Here is a 13,446-nt window from a genome sequence, read left to right as displayed (position 1 = left end):
GATAGCAGTAATATATTACTCTTCAAAGGGAAATTATGAATCGTAAGTGTGTGTGTGTTTTTTTAACAAGACTGGAAGAGAGGCTATACACTTACTCAAAACCAATATGTTTTTCTGTGAATGGATGAGGCTAGCTGTATGGACGGAGTTAATGTCCTATTTTAACAGAATAAGTAAGTAGTGCCTGTAAAAAAGATACTGTTACTAGTTGAATGATTGAAGCGATATGCAGTCATGCTAAGTAGACAGAATAGGCTCAAATCAATATGCAATATTTAAGGAATTCGCCTGCTGGTTTCTCTTTACGATGTTGAATTAAATATAAATCAACGACAAAATACCTCTCCCTATGTCTACGTGATTAAACTTTATAATTTTTGAATGTGTTTCCCGTCAAATCGCAAAACTTTTATTTTGTAATTTTTGCGTGTATTTCCTGTCCTGACCGGCCTGACAGTGGAGGTCTGCAGTTGGACCCTCTTGGACACGTGAGAGCAGGAGGCAGGAAAACCATAACAACCAGTTTGTGCACGAGGGAGGTTGTTAGGGTCAGAGTGAATCTGAGTATTTTTCCAACCTTGATGTCAGAACTCAAGACTCACTCACTGTGTGCCCAAAGATGTTTATATGAACACTCTAATTTTTACACCTACGTGCAGTGAAAGGCTGCACTGTAGGCGTGAAGGAGAGCTGCGCTGCAACACAACAAGGTGAGTAAACACAGCAGAGTTCAGTAAAGAAAGGATCAGCATGTGATCGGTGTTATTTAAGCCGATACTATCTATTAAAATTTCTCCTGATTCCAATCCTGAGAATTAACTACTGTCTCCTGCACTGGTACATCTTATCCAACAGAGAGAGTAATCAAAGAGTTAAAGAAAGTCACCTCCATGTTTGTGCCATCTGAATTTCCTCTGGTCTGCAAACCTGTGAAACAGACAAAAGTATTTTTCTCTATTATAAATGGTGAAACAACCCAAAAAAAACTAATCTTATTGTGCACATTCCTCATGTATTAGCATTTAGTTGAATTTCTTTGTTTCTTTAACGTGTCTTTCGCGTTCATTACATTTTGTGGGTGTGTGAGCTCAGGGACAGCCTGTTGCTCAGATTTGTTCCAGTGAATTACATTTACTCATTTAGATGACGCTTTTATCCAAAGCAACTTACAATCGCTATATATGTCAGAGGTCGCACACCTCAGGAGCTAAGTGTTAAGTGGGGTTAAGTGTCTTTCTCAGGGACACATTGGTGTGTTATAGTGGATTTAAATCCAGGTCTCTCACACCAAAAGCATGTGTTATCCACTGCCCCATCACTGCCCCAGAGCCAGCCAAACTACAGTATGTGTTGTTGCAAGTCTTGACATGAGTGTCCTGACTGAAATGTCATTTTTGATGAGAAATGGGAAGTTTCACTTGTTGTCGTTGCTGTGTAAGAGTTTCCTGTTGCCTCACCTTTAGGTTTGATGTATTTCTGAATAAAGATTATCATCAGTGTCAGCCCTGGGACGCTGACAATCATGACAGGAATAGAGACAACATACATCAGCACAGCGATGGTGGAGGTCCAATCTGTGGTGGAGGTTGAAGAGAAGAAAAAGTTTGTTTCCTGATTAATAAATGATGATTTAACATGTGGGACCTGAGGCCCTGTTCACGCAGTGCTGTCAAACTAATAGTAACACCTGAATAACTGTCCTATTTTAAAGAAAATATGCTAAATCTAAAAACAAAAGACTATAGTTTATATAAATACACATGCATTTACATATTTAAGTTCTGTAGAAGAACATCTTGTTGAAGAAAAGTTAATTCCTTGAAGAGAAGAATTTTCTGGAACACATGCGTTCTTTCTCATTGGGTAGTTCACCAGACTTCACCCACAGGGTCCATCAATGAAGTGGAAATAGTCTGTCGGAGCTCATTGCACTTAATCAAGGTACACAAAATCAACAAATATCAAAAAAACTATTAAGCATTTGATTTTCAGCTTTTTTTTCTTTCTGGCAGGTGTCCAGGAAAATCATAAAATTGGACACCACATTCAAAGTCCGGACAACACTGACTGAACCGTGTGTGAATCATTCTTCAGCTGAGAACAATGCTTTCATCTGAGGACAGGTCTTTTAAATTAAATTATTTTGTTATAGCCATTTGTTCAACCCTGTCTGTCATATTGTAACCACTAGACAGACAAAGTCCAACCAGTTATGGCATCTTGAGCATTGAGAGGAAAAACAGGGCTCACGATTTGTTCTAATCTGGATGAAGCTGGCCCGTCATTTTTGTTTATTTTGAGCTATATCTTGCATTAATATATACATGCGCTTTAATAAACTCATGTAGTTGCATAAAAAACAAGTAATAATATAATAATGATAATCTTTATTTATAGAGCACTTTTCAAAACCATGTTTCAAAGTGCTTCACAAGTGCAAAGACAATAAACACATATAAACAGATAGCAAGATATGATTAAAAGAAGGAAAGACTTAATCAAAAAACGGTTAGTAGAAAGATAAATAAAATCAGGGAAAGCTCTCCTGTGAGAGTATGTTATAAGAAGAGACTAAAAAGAATATACCACTGACTCAGCCGTCCTGATTTCCTGGCGGGCTGTGTGAGACAACATAACCCACAGCCTTCAACACAAACTCCACATGAGGATAAAAACATATAAAAGTAGTAAGCAGATCGAGGTCGGGGGAAAACATTGTCAACATCAGAAAGGCTTGAATCACGGAGAGACATCCGCTTTGTTTTGGAACTGACAAAACAGACAACTAACGTTACTGCAAAGCACGTGAAGTATATTGGGATTTTGTGCTTTAGTTGGCTCAAGTTAGATAACGGTAGTATTTAGCCTCTTTAAGAAATAAATGACCATTTGAACACAGCTTTTGTGGTAAATGGCCGAAGTTTCAGTGTGTTAACACACTCCAATTATTGTACATTCTTCTAAGGGAGAACATGTTTACATTATACCCACAGTCTGTTTATAAAATGCATACATACATACACATCCCTTCTATTTCACTAGCTTTCATTCCAAATTTCTCATAGCGGAGTCTCTGTTTAGTTTTTCTGAAAGCTACAAGTTCAACATCCAAGTTCTCACTCATCCGTGATTGGAGCAACTATTTAAACTCACCATCTGAAACGCTGACCTCAAAGTCCCTGAATGATTCTGGAACCGAAGCCCGCCCAGACCACACCTGTACCGTCCTGAGTCAGACTTGGTCAGATTTGTGATGGTCACAGACACAATTCCTCTTCCAGAAGATCCGTTCTGTATTCAATGCTGTATCTGCCACTCTGAGCTCTGACATCATCTGTTTTAACCAGAATATCTTCTGCTTTACATTCGTTCTTACAGAAGAACTTCCTGCTTCCAGAGAGAGTGAAGTAGCAACTAATTGCACCAGTTCCTCCCTCAGCTCCTGCATAAATGTCGAGTTTTGCGCTGACGAGCCCAGTGTTTCCACCACACAGTGCTGTTGGAAAGGTGAACAGAGAACCCTGATGGTCAGTACTTCCTGTGTTGTACACTGACTGTAAAACAGACTGCAGGTTAATGAGGGTGGTGTAAGAGGTGACAGAAGGTCCAAGGAACAATACAGAGAGATCAAATGAGCAGAAGAGGTGAATGAGATGAGATGAACTGACTCTACAGCAGTTGTTATGGTGGTTGCTGTTTGGTGCACTTTTAGCCGTTTTCAAATTCACCTACTTTCTAACCTGAACTAGATAAATGAGCAGCAATTAATAACGGATGATGAATATTAACTTTTTTACATTTCATTGCAGTGGACTGGATCAGATTGTGGAAATGCTGCAGCAGAAACTAGTAACAGAAAACATCAGAGAACAACAGGACATCTGAATAAGAACACAGCAACTGAAAAACATTTATCATCCAACATTTGGACAAATGTCCAGCAGTGTGTGCTGCAGCTTTAAAGAGACAGTCAGGTAATCAGTCCTCACCTGAGAAGAAGCAGAAGAACAGAACACAGTGGATATTCATTCTGAATTAGATACTGATGGAGACAAATCATTCAACTGCAGGAGAACTGCCTCTATCACTTCACTCCTTCCCACTCTGTCTGATCAGTCAGGAAGATGAATGTGGTTTAACTTAACATTTCCTTCCTCTATCTCTCTTTCTGTATCTGTTGGTTTGCTATCTTTAGTTTCATCCACAATATGCTGACTGAATATATTATTAAATCATACACTTAAAAAACTAAGCAAGTGGGGGTAGTGATAGCGCAGGGTATAATACACATACCTTTGGTGTGAGAGACCCGGGTTCAATTTCCCTCTTTAATATATCCACCAAGGTGTCCCTCAGTATAGCAGTTGTAAGTCTCTTTGGATAAAAGCGTCAGCTCAATAAATGTTAACCCATGTCCTGTTCAAATTTAAATACAAATGGTCGGATCAGTAAGTACGTAAGCCCTAAGTGGCCATCGATTCAAATCTTTTTCTTACTCCGTTTTCCCGTGATAACAAGATAATTATCTCATGACCTCGAGATAACGACTGTTGTTTTCTCATGATCTCAAGATAATGAACCATAACTGAACACAGCAGGTGCATTTCTTTACGATAATTTCATGGTCCTTGGCAGTCACTGGTTAGCTCAGTTGGAAGTGAGCTGGATTGCAGGTTTGACTCCAGCTCTTTGCATTTTCTCTTATTCTTTTTTTGTGTGTGTGTTTTTTTTAACATTCTCTTCAACAAAGTTGTTATGAAGAGATTCAGGGGAATCCAATCACACATTTTCAGATGGGTATTTCAAAGTTTCTGAAATAGCTGCCAGGAAATGTGTAGTTAAATGGATCCCCATGAATGAGAAGCAGATGAATTGCCTCTGCCTGGGAATGATCCATGTCCATATGTTGATGAATGTGGATAGCCAGGATGCGCACGATCCAGCACGTGATTAATTGTGAGCATGTGAATCACTTATCTTCATAAGAACTTTGTTGAAGAGGATTATGAAAAAGTTTGCCTTCTATGAGAATTGAACGCACAATGTCAAGACCAAGAATCTTATACTCTGCTGACTAAGCTAATCAGTCTCACTGAACACGAGATCATGAGAAAATTATCCCGTTATCACGGGAAAACGGAGTAAAAAAAAAAAAAAGATTTGAATCTATGGCCGCTTAGGGCTTCTGTAAGTAAGAGACTTACTTGTCCTAGCTTTTATCTCAAGTGTTGGTTAACACACACTCAATACCCAAACTTCTCTATTTTTTCAAACCTCAAAACCAAAATATCCTCCAGCAGCATCGAATGTAGGCTTTCTGTCCCACACAAAAATGTTTTTGTACTTTTTCCATTAACTGAATAAAGGTATCTTATTTACTTTAAATAACAAAACAAAATTAAATAAAAACTCTTTATTTTAGAATAACAGGGTTATATGTAAATGAAGAAACACATGACAGGAAAAGTTGCAGTCAAGACTAATTATATACGTAAAATTTATGCTTTAAAACAACTGAAACCTCCACCTCTCAGTGACTTTATTTACGTCCTACCTAATATTTACTTTGTCCTGACGTTTAATAACAAAACAATGATCTATTAGTCAGATGAACAGTTTAATTTAAAATGGAAATAAGCTTTGGTTGCAGCTTTATTTATTCATTATAGATTAATAAAGACATTGATGTAGCACCTACATTTTTATTTATTTATTTCAACTCTTTAGGTTTAACTTAATGATAAGGAAGTTAAAGTACATCTAGTTCACAATAAAGATAACTGAAATATTGCAGCATTAAAGAGAGTCAAGTAATCAGCAAATAACCTGTAACATGTATATGAAAATACACAATCAAGGACAGTCAAGCATATAGATACATATGCATTTAAACCTACTAATACTTATAAATTGTATTGTGGTACATTATATATAATATCGTGAGAACTACTAATAAATATTATCTTAATCACAAGTATATTTTGTTGGACAAATATGTTAAATTCAACTTTACTAATTAATTGTTGACTGCTTAGCTCGGATTGCAAGAGTACAGAGATGAAGTGAGGAAGACGTTTTTTTTTTAAATACAGTTTTATGTTTTAGTGTGTCTCTGCAGTCTCTTCTGCCCTGACATTTGCTCAACCTCCAGAGACCTACTGTTGTACATGATCATATTTCAGATTATATATGTTGATTCCCAGTAAAGAGGAAGCGAAAGTTCGCTCTTGCTGGCAACTCAACCCTTAAGATAAATAAAAAAGGCGTCTGAGGACGCGTGCGTGTAGCTCACACGAAGGGAAGCGTGAAAAGAGGTGTGAAGATAAGAGGAGTTTTCAGCTTTAAATTTATATTATTCTGAGTTTATAATATTCTGTAATAATTTTTAAAACTTGTATTTTGAGATAACATTCTCTATACGTATCCCCTGATGATGTCAAAATTATTGTTTTGAACTGCAAAGAAGGCAATATTTGCTAATGTGACAGTTGTGAAGAGACAAGCAGCCTTATCTGTGGTTAAAGGAGCAGGAGGAAGGCCTTTTCTCTCCTTTTTAACGTCAGAAAGAAATGAGAGCAGGATGAGTGTTTAAATGACTTGATTTAATGTATTCTGCATTTGGAGTGATGCATTTAAAACGTATTTTCATTTGTACATACATTTAAGATTACGTAAGAGATGCTGAGCACGTGCACTCAACTTCTTTGGTCGACCATGGCGAGGCCTGTTCTGAGTGGAACCTGTCCTGTAGAACCGCCACCGTGCAGCAGCTCAGTTTCAGGATCTTCTTATAGCCTAGGCCATCAGTGTTGTTTTGGTGATGTCTGTGTTTTTCAGTTATCTGCAGACAGCATGATTCATGGCAGGACGACAAAAACAGCTTTTTACATTTTTCATTCTTTATTTTGTTTAGAATCCACATCAGTGTACTAATAATATAAGATTTAACACAATGACTTACTCAAGATAAGCTAGCTGCCCAGCATCCGTGTACCTACTTTGTATATTGCATTATTAGAACATATGATAATTTGACATGACATGGTAAATAATTCAATTACATTATGAACATTACAACTTTGGCACTGTGTAAGCCATTTAATTCATCATAAACAGCAAGAAACCATACTGTGTGTGTCAACTGTGTGTGTGTCACAGTTTATTAGTACTTTTGACTCTTTAATGAGTATTTATCTGAGTTCGCAGTGACAAAAAATTAAAGAACAAAATGTGCCAGCAGCTTACTTTAAAATATTTCTTGTCTGAAGAAACACCATCCACAACAACGATTTTGATGCTCTCGAGGGCTGATGACAAAGACCTGGTCAGCTGTGTGATGCTCACAGAAACATTTCCTGCTCTTTCATATCTGATGAAGTATCTGCCTCCTCTGATCTCTGACACGAGTTGTTTCAGTGAGGATGTCCTCTGGTTTACGTTCTTTGCAGAAGAACATCGAGCTTCCATATGAAGAAAAGGGGCATGTAACTCTGATATGTCCTCCTTCAGTTCCTGTATGGACAGATGTGATCTGGTCATTGGTGAGACCAGTGTTTCCATCCTGCAGAGCTGTTGAAAAGATGAACAACAATAGTTACTGTCTGAACTTCCTGTAAGATGCTGCAGTCTGATCACAACATTTGCGGCTTCACATTTACCGTAAAACTTCAATTAACAGCCGAGTCCCAAATAGCCGTCTGTCCCGTTTACTGGCCTCATGTGGATAAACATTTTGATAAATAAACGCAGGTCTCCACTAGACCCCTGATTTGGTTTTTACAGTTCTGGTTCTTTGGATGTTTAAAACCACTCTTACCCGTGTAGCCAGCATGGTACAAGAGAAAACAATGCAGACTCCCATTACCTTTGAAGCGCTCATTAAGTCCGAATGTGTCCCTTCTTTTATTACCGATAAAAAGAATCAAAACAGCTTTTCATAAAAAATAAGTCCGTTGCTCTCTGTCTGCTAACTTCTGCCACACTTCTCTCATCCTGCACTGTGTTGTTTGGTTTGTTTTCATTACATTGCTTCCTACAAAATAAAAGTGCATAAGCCATCTGTCAGAGCTAGATCAAACTAATTTGATATAATATTTTCTATACCAGTAATATTCATACTGTTTGAAATGCAAAAGAAATTAAAGGCCTTTCCCATATGGACGTCTGTCCCAGGGTCAATTCCGTGATTTTAGCAAATCAAGCCAATTTCTTATATTTAATTATTTTATAATTTAGATGATTTATTTTGAGAATAGTCTTTTGGATTTATTGATTGCTCATGTATTTAGCTGATCTGATTAACTTAGGTTTCAGTCAGCTGTGGAAAGAGGAAGAGGTGTGTCTAAAGAGGTCTTTGGGTCTGAACCTACGGGCAGAAACTAAAGTCATGACCTCATATTTAGTTTGACAGTATTTTTGTTGTTTTAAATTTTGTAATCAAAGGAAATGAGCGACTCTTATATTTTGATCACTTAAACGTGAGAGTCAGACGTAGAGCCCTGTAACCTGGCACAGCGGTTTTAAATTGAAAATGGACAAGACAAAGTCAAAGACTTCGGAGCTGCTGGAAGAACCGCTGTTTGGACGTTTTTGGAGCTGTGACAATGAAAAGAAGGACGCACTGGACGGAGCATAATCAGCTGATTCCCCAGTCTACAGATGCCCTGTGAACAAGGTAACCGACTCAAGCCCGTGAGTAAATTACTTCATGGAAGAAAGTTGAGGAACTATAAACAAACTTTAAAAGATGAACAATGAAAAGAACGGGATAAAATGTCGGAATGTTTCTAAATGGAAAGATGGAGCCGAGTGAAACGTTAAAAATCAACATCTGAATTAAAATGCTGATGGAAACAAAAGACTTTGATAAACTGTGATCGGATCAAAGAACCATGACGTCTAAGAACAGTAACACAGAGGAAAAGGAGCTAAAAACTCTCAGAGGTCACAGGGGGAGACTGGGTGCGTGCACACACATAACTAATGAGCTCAAATCACTACTTGGAGACGGTGGAAATACCGAAAAGGTGTTTAATGGGGTGGAACAATTAAAAGGGATGCTAAACGAATTTAAGGACACTAATGCTGCTGTTCAAATGCTTTTGCCTGATGGAATTAAGGAAAATGAGAGAGTGGACTGGTATGAGCCTAAAATGGAGACATTTGAAAAATGATTCAAGGAAGCGGATTCATGAAAAACGTCTTCTCACGATCCTCAAATGCTTGTTGAGCCTCATGTCAGTATTTCCAATGTGTCTAAACAATCCAACAAATCCAAATGTTCAAAACAGTCTAAACAATCAACCACATCTTCACCAATATCCTCAGCTCATCTTAAATTAGCCTCAGAGAGGGCTGCTCTCCCGGCACACGTCTGCATTAAAGGAGAAACATGGAGTTGAAGTGGAAAAGAACGGACTACAAGCAAAACTGGAAAGATGAAGATGAAGAATGCCTCTGAGCTAGATCAAAATCAGCAGCAGCTAACACAAAATCAGCAGGACAGTGACTCTTCTGAAGAATCCAGCTCAAGTAATCACAGTACTAAATTATTCAATGTAATCCAGAGGCAAGGTGACACTGCAGATCTACTAATGTTACAGCATAAACAATCCTCACTCTAGACAAATCCCAGTGTTTGATGGGGACCCCTTAAGTTTCCAAACATTTATTTTTGCATTTAAGCATGGTATTGAAAATTAAACTTATAGTGATAAAGACAAACTTTATTAACTTGAACAGTACACTAGTGGCCAACCCATTGGGCTATTGAGAAGCTGCTTCCACATGAAACCAGACAGAGGTTATGCTGAGGCACAGAGGCTTCTGAAAGTTCACTTTGAAGATGAGATAAAAATTTCAAATGCGTACATAGACAAAGTTTTTAATTGGAACAACGTTAAATCTGATGTTGAAAATGCCCTGTATGCCTTTGCTTTTTATCTCAGCGGATCGTATCGAAACTTCTTTTATCTTTTATTCCCCACGCCATACAGGCACTAAATTTAAACTGAAAGCATTTTTAAATGTGTTTATTGTAGGTCGTAACCTACTTTATTTCCATCGCCCGCGCTGTTTTCCATTTTCTGTTGTTGTATGTTGACGGTGGTGTCGTACTCTTAACTGTGTGTATTTATTTATTTAATTTTAACTGTGGTGTCACTGTTGTATATCTGTTCAGAGAAGTCAAAGACAAATTTCCACTAAGGTGGACAATAAAGCCTAATAAAAACAAAAGAAAAAGGTATCCTGAGAATGGGAGGAAGAATCAACAGATCAGCCATGCAAGTAAGCATTAAGTATCCCATAATCTTGCCCAAGAAATCCCACATATCTGAGATCACTCTAAAACACATACACATCCAAATTGGCCATTCTGGTAGAAATCACATGTTATCTAAACTGGGACAAAAATACTGGATATCCTCTGCAAACTCTTTGGCCGTAAAATAATCAGAAACTGTGTTTTCTGTAGAAGAATGCAGTTCAAAGTAGGAGAACAGAAGATGGCAGATCTCCCTCAAGACCGCATAATACCAGACTCGGTCGAACCAATGTGAAAAGGTGGGGTGTCACTTTACTTGCCTAACCAGCCGTGTAGCTAGGAGCTTGGACACACAAGTCTTGGCGTGTAGATAAGATGCTTACCTTTGGTGTGGGAGACATGGGTTCCATTCCCATTGTGAGACATCTTCTATTGTGTCCTTGAGCAAGACACTTAACCCCTAGTTGCTCCAGAGGCGTGTCACCTCTGACATGTATAGCAATTGTAAGTCACTTTGGATAAAAGCGTCAGCTAAATTAATAAATGTAGCTCACATGCACAATTTACAAAATTGGGTTCACAAGACAAGAAAATATTTTAACACTATTTTGATCAAATATTCAATGCTGAAATATAAAGAGGGGGTCTGGAGGTTCTCCCCTAGAAAATTTTGAGCACTAAACACTTAATTTCCTGCGTTCTAGAGACATTTTCTGCACCAATTTATGGTAGAATTGTCTTTATTTATATGAAGTGATTCAGATGACAATTCAAACAGAATATAATGCAGCATTCAGTAGCTTGTTTTTTGAGCTAAATTACACCAATAATTAATCCAACATTTGTGCACTAAGAACTCAATCAAAAATACAAACACACTGTGCAGTATGAGTTGTTATAATTAGTTACACCCTGGCTAGATTAGGTAATGTAATGTAATATGCCAATTTCTTCACTGATCCTGTTCGGTTTTTGCATCTTAAAGCTGTTTGAAATATAGTGGGTAATGGGAATTTCGTGAGAACCATCTTTAAAACACTGCCATGTAACTAATCTCACTAGGGGCCTCCACTAGGTAAATGTGTGTGATGCTTTAACATATGTTCAGAGGGGTCAGGACTTTAAGTGGCTCACCACATGTACCTTGGACATGGTGTCTATAGATCCCCTAGGGAACACTGAAAGACACCATGTTCCTTCGATGAGATAGTACTCCCACCCTGAGACTAAGATAAAAGCTGCATGAGCTGTTACACTGGAGCTCACTCGGATGATACTCTCTGATGTGTATGTGTCCCTGTGAGTTCCTTCTGCAGAAGACTTGAATAAAATTCACAGTTGTTTACTTGAGCTGTTTATTTAAACACGCTTTTTCCCACCACAAGTGTTAATTGGCTTGACAGCAGCGGGGATAAGGAGTTGGGTTCCGGTTGTTTTTTCCTCGTCCCGGTGATCAGCGCATCTGGGTGTTGTAGTCTCATGTGCGTTAGCTTGTCGGATGTTTCCATTCACGTAAAGTTACACTACAACGGCGGCGCAACCCCAACACACCGACATGGTCCTCATACCCGGGGCGGCTGTGGCTCAGGAGGTAGAGCGGGTTGCCCTTTCCAGGCTGCATGTCGAAATGTCCTTAGGCAAGATGCTGAACCCTGAATTGCACACTGGTGGAAAAGTCGTGTGTGAATGTTAGTTTCTGTTTGAGCACTTAGGCTCAGTGTATAAATGTGAGTGAATGTAGTGTAGTGTAAAAGTGCTTTGAGTGGTGAAAAGACTAGAAAGACGCTATACAAATACGAAGCATTTACATACACACTGACCAGAAAGCTGCAGTGGGACTGCTCGCCATAGTGTCCTCGGCCTCAACCGCCACTTTCTGACACTTTCCCATTCTCAGGCGAACACTGATGTTACCTGTACTGCCGTATGACATCAGTCAGACCAAGCGGAGTAAATTATAAAGTCACACACAAAAAAAAGTGTTTATTTATGACGTTACGGCATTAATTTAATCCTACGAAACGGAAGAGATGGGTCAGAGAATATCTTCCAATCATACAAAAAAGACCTTGTCATGATTCTGATTCATGATGTCTGAGACTTTTCCAGGAAGCAAAGGACTGGTTCGCAGTGTCTTGGTTAAAACTTAAAAGCAGTGCTCTACATAGACCTATCAACAAACTTTTATCTACTCCTGGAGTCTGAAGAATATCATAGATGGTATGTTTTAGAGCCTTTCCATTTCTAGTCCACATCCATAACAGCTTTCAGTTTCGGCCTGTTCTAAGTAGGTGTTAGTAGTTTAAACAGGAAAGGGGACTTCTATCCAAATCATTTTCAAAATCAAAATATCAGCTTATAAGTCGGTTCTTTTTCAGTTTAATATTGGCATCGGCCCCCAAAATCAGTGCTTCAGCATTTAAACTGATCAACATCTGCACAAATCCCCCATCATACAGGATTTACACCACATGATTGTAAAACAATGCTTTCCTGGACCAGCAGCAACAATATCAAATCATCGTCGCCACGGAAAGGCCACCCTCTTTCACTTAAAAAACGTAATGACAGCCACACACTGCTTGAGCACCTCCCGCCAGTACCGCTTCTCTGCCTCCAGCTGTGTAACTAGTTCACACTGTCCCGAGCCGAAGCAAGGCTAGCATGTGTTTACAGTGTTCTGTGCTTTTCTCACATGATCGAGGTGTTTCCAGTCAGAAAAAGCAACAACAAAAATTTTTCGTGGTTGTTAGTAACGTACAGGCAAAGCAGAAAATGTTATCAGTGGATGGTAAATAGGTGATCCAGTCTCTGGAAACTGTTTCCACATTCAAGTTGACAGCATAGCTGATCATAGTTAGGGAGCCCACCTTACCGCCCAAACCGTCACCAGTCTTGCCAGATTGGGCGGGTTCCCGCTTTTGAATTTGATTATGCGGGTCAAGATTTGTTTGGGTGGGTGGACAAAATTTGGCTGGTTTGGGATCAATTTGGCGGTTTTTAAAAGTAGCATTTTATAGGTAATTTGAAACAAAACTCAAAAGTGCATGTACTCCATCCAATCAATCATCATTATCTGAGCAACGCCCACTTCAAAGTCACGTTGCTCACGGTACTAGACAGGTACAAACGAGTGTGTGTAGGATATAGTCATTTCACCGTAAGGTTTGATGGTGTCATTA

General features: G+C 38.7%; 1 long non-coding RNA gene across 1 annotated transcript; it reads right to left on the bottom strand.

Annotated features, from left to right (window-relative positions):
* Positions 1-649: 649 nt before the first annotated feature.
* On the bottom strand, positions 650-3,284 carry LOC119900096. Its single transcript, XR_005444005.1, has 3 exons — positions 3,154-3,284; positions 1,458-1,574; positions 650-927 (listed from the first exon to the last, which is right to left on the bottom strand). It is a non-coding gene; the product is annotated as an uncharacterized LOC119900096 (long non-coding RNA).
* Positions 3,285-13,446: the final 10,162 nt, after the last annotated feature.

The sequence above is a fragment of the Micropterus salmoides genome, unplaced genomic scaffold, assembly GCF_014851395.1.
Source record: "Micropterus salmoides isolate LMB-PRFRI ecotype aquatic unplaced genomic scaffold, ASM1485139v1 Ms_hic_scaffold_1234, whole genome shotgun sequence".
NCBI lineage: Eukaryota > Metazoa > Chordata > Actinopteri > Centrarchiformes > Centrarchidae > Micropterus > Micropterus salmoides.
Note: the sequence above shows the minus strand (reverse complement) of the source record. Positions and strands in the feature narration are given on the sequence as shown.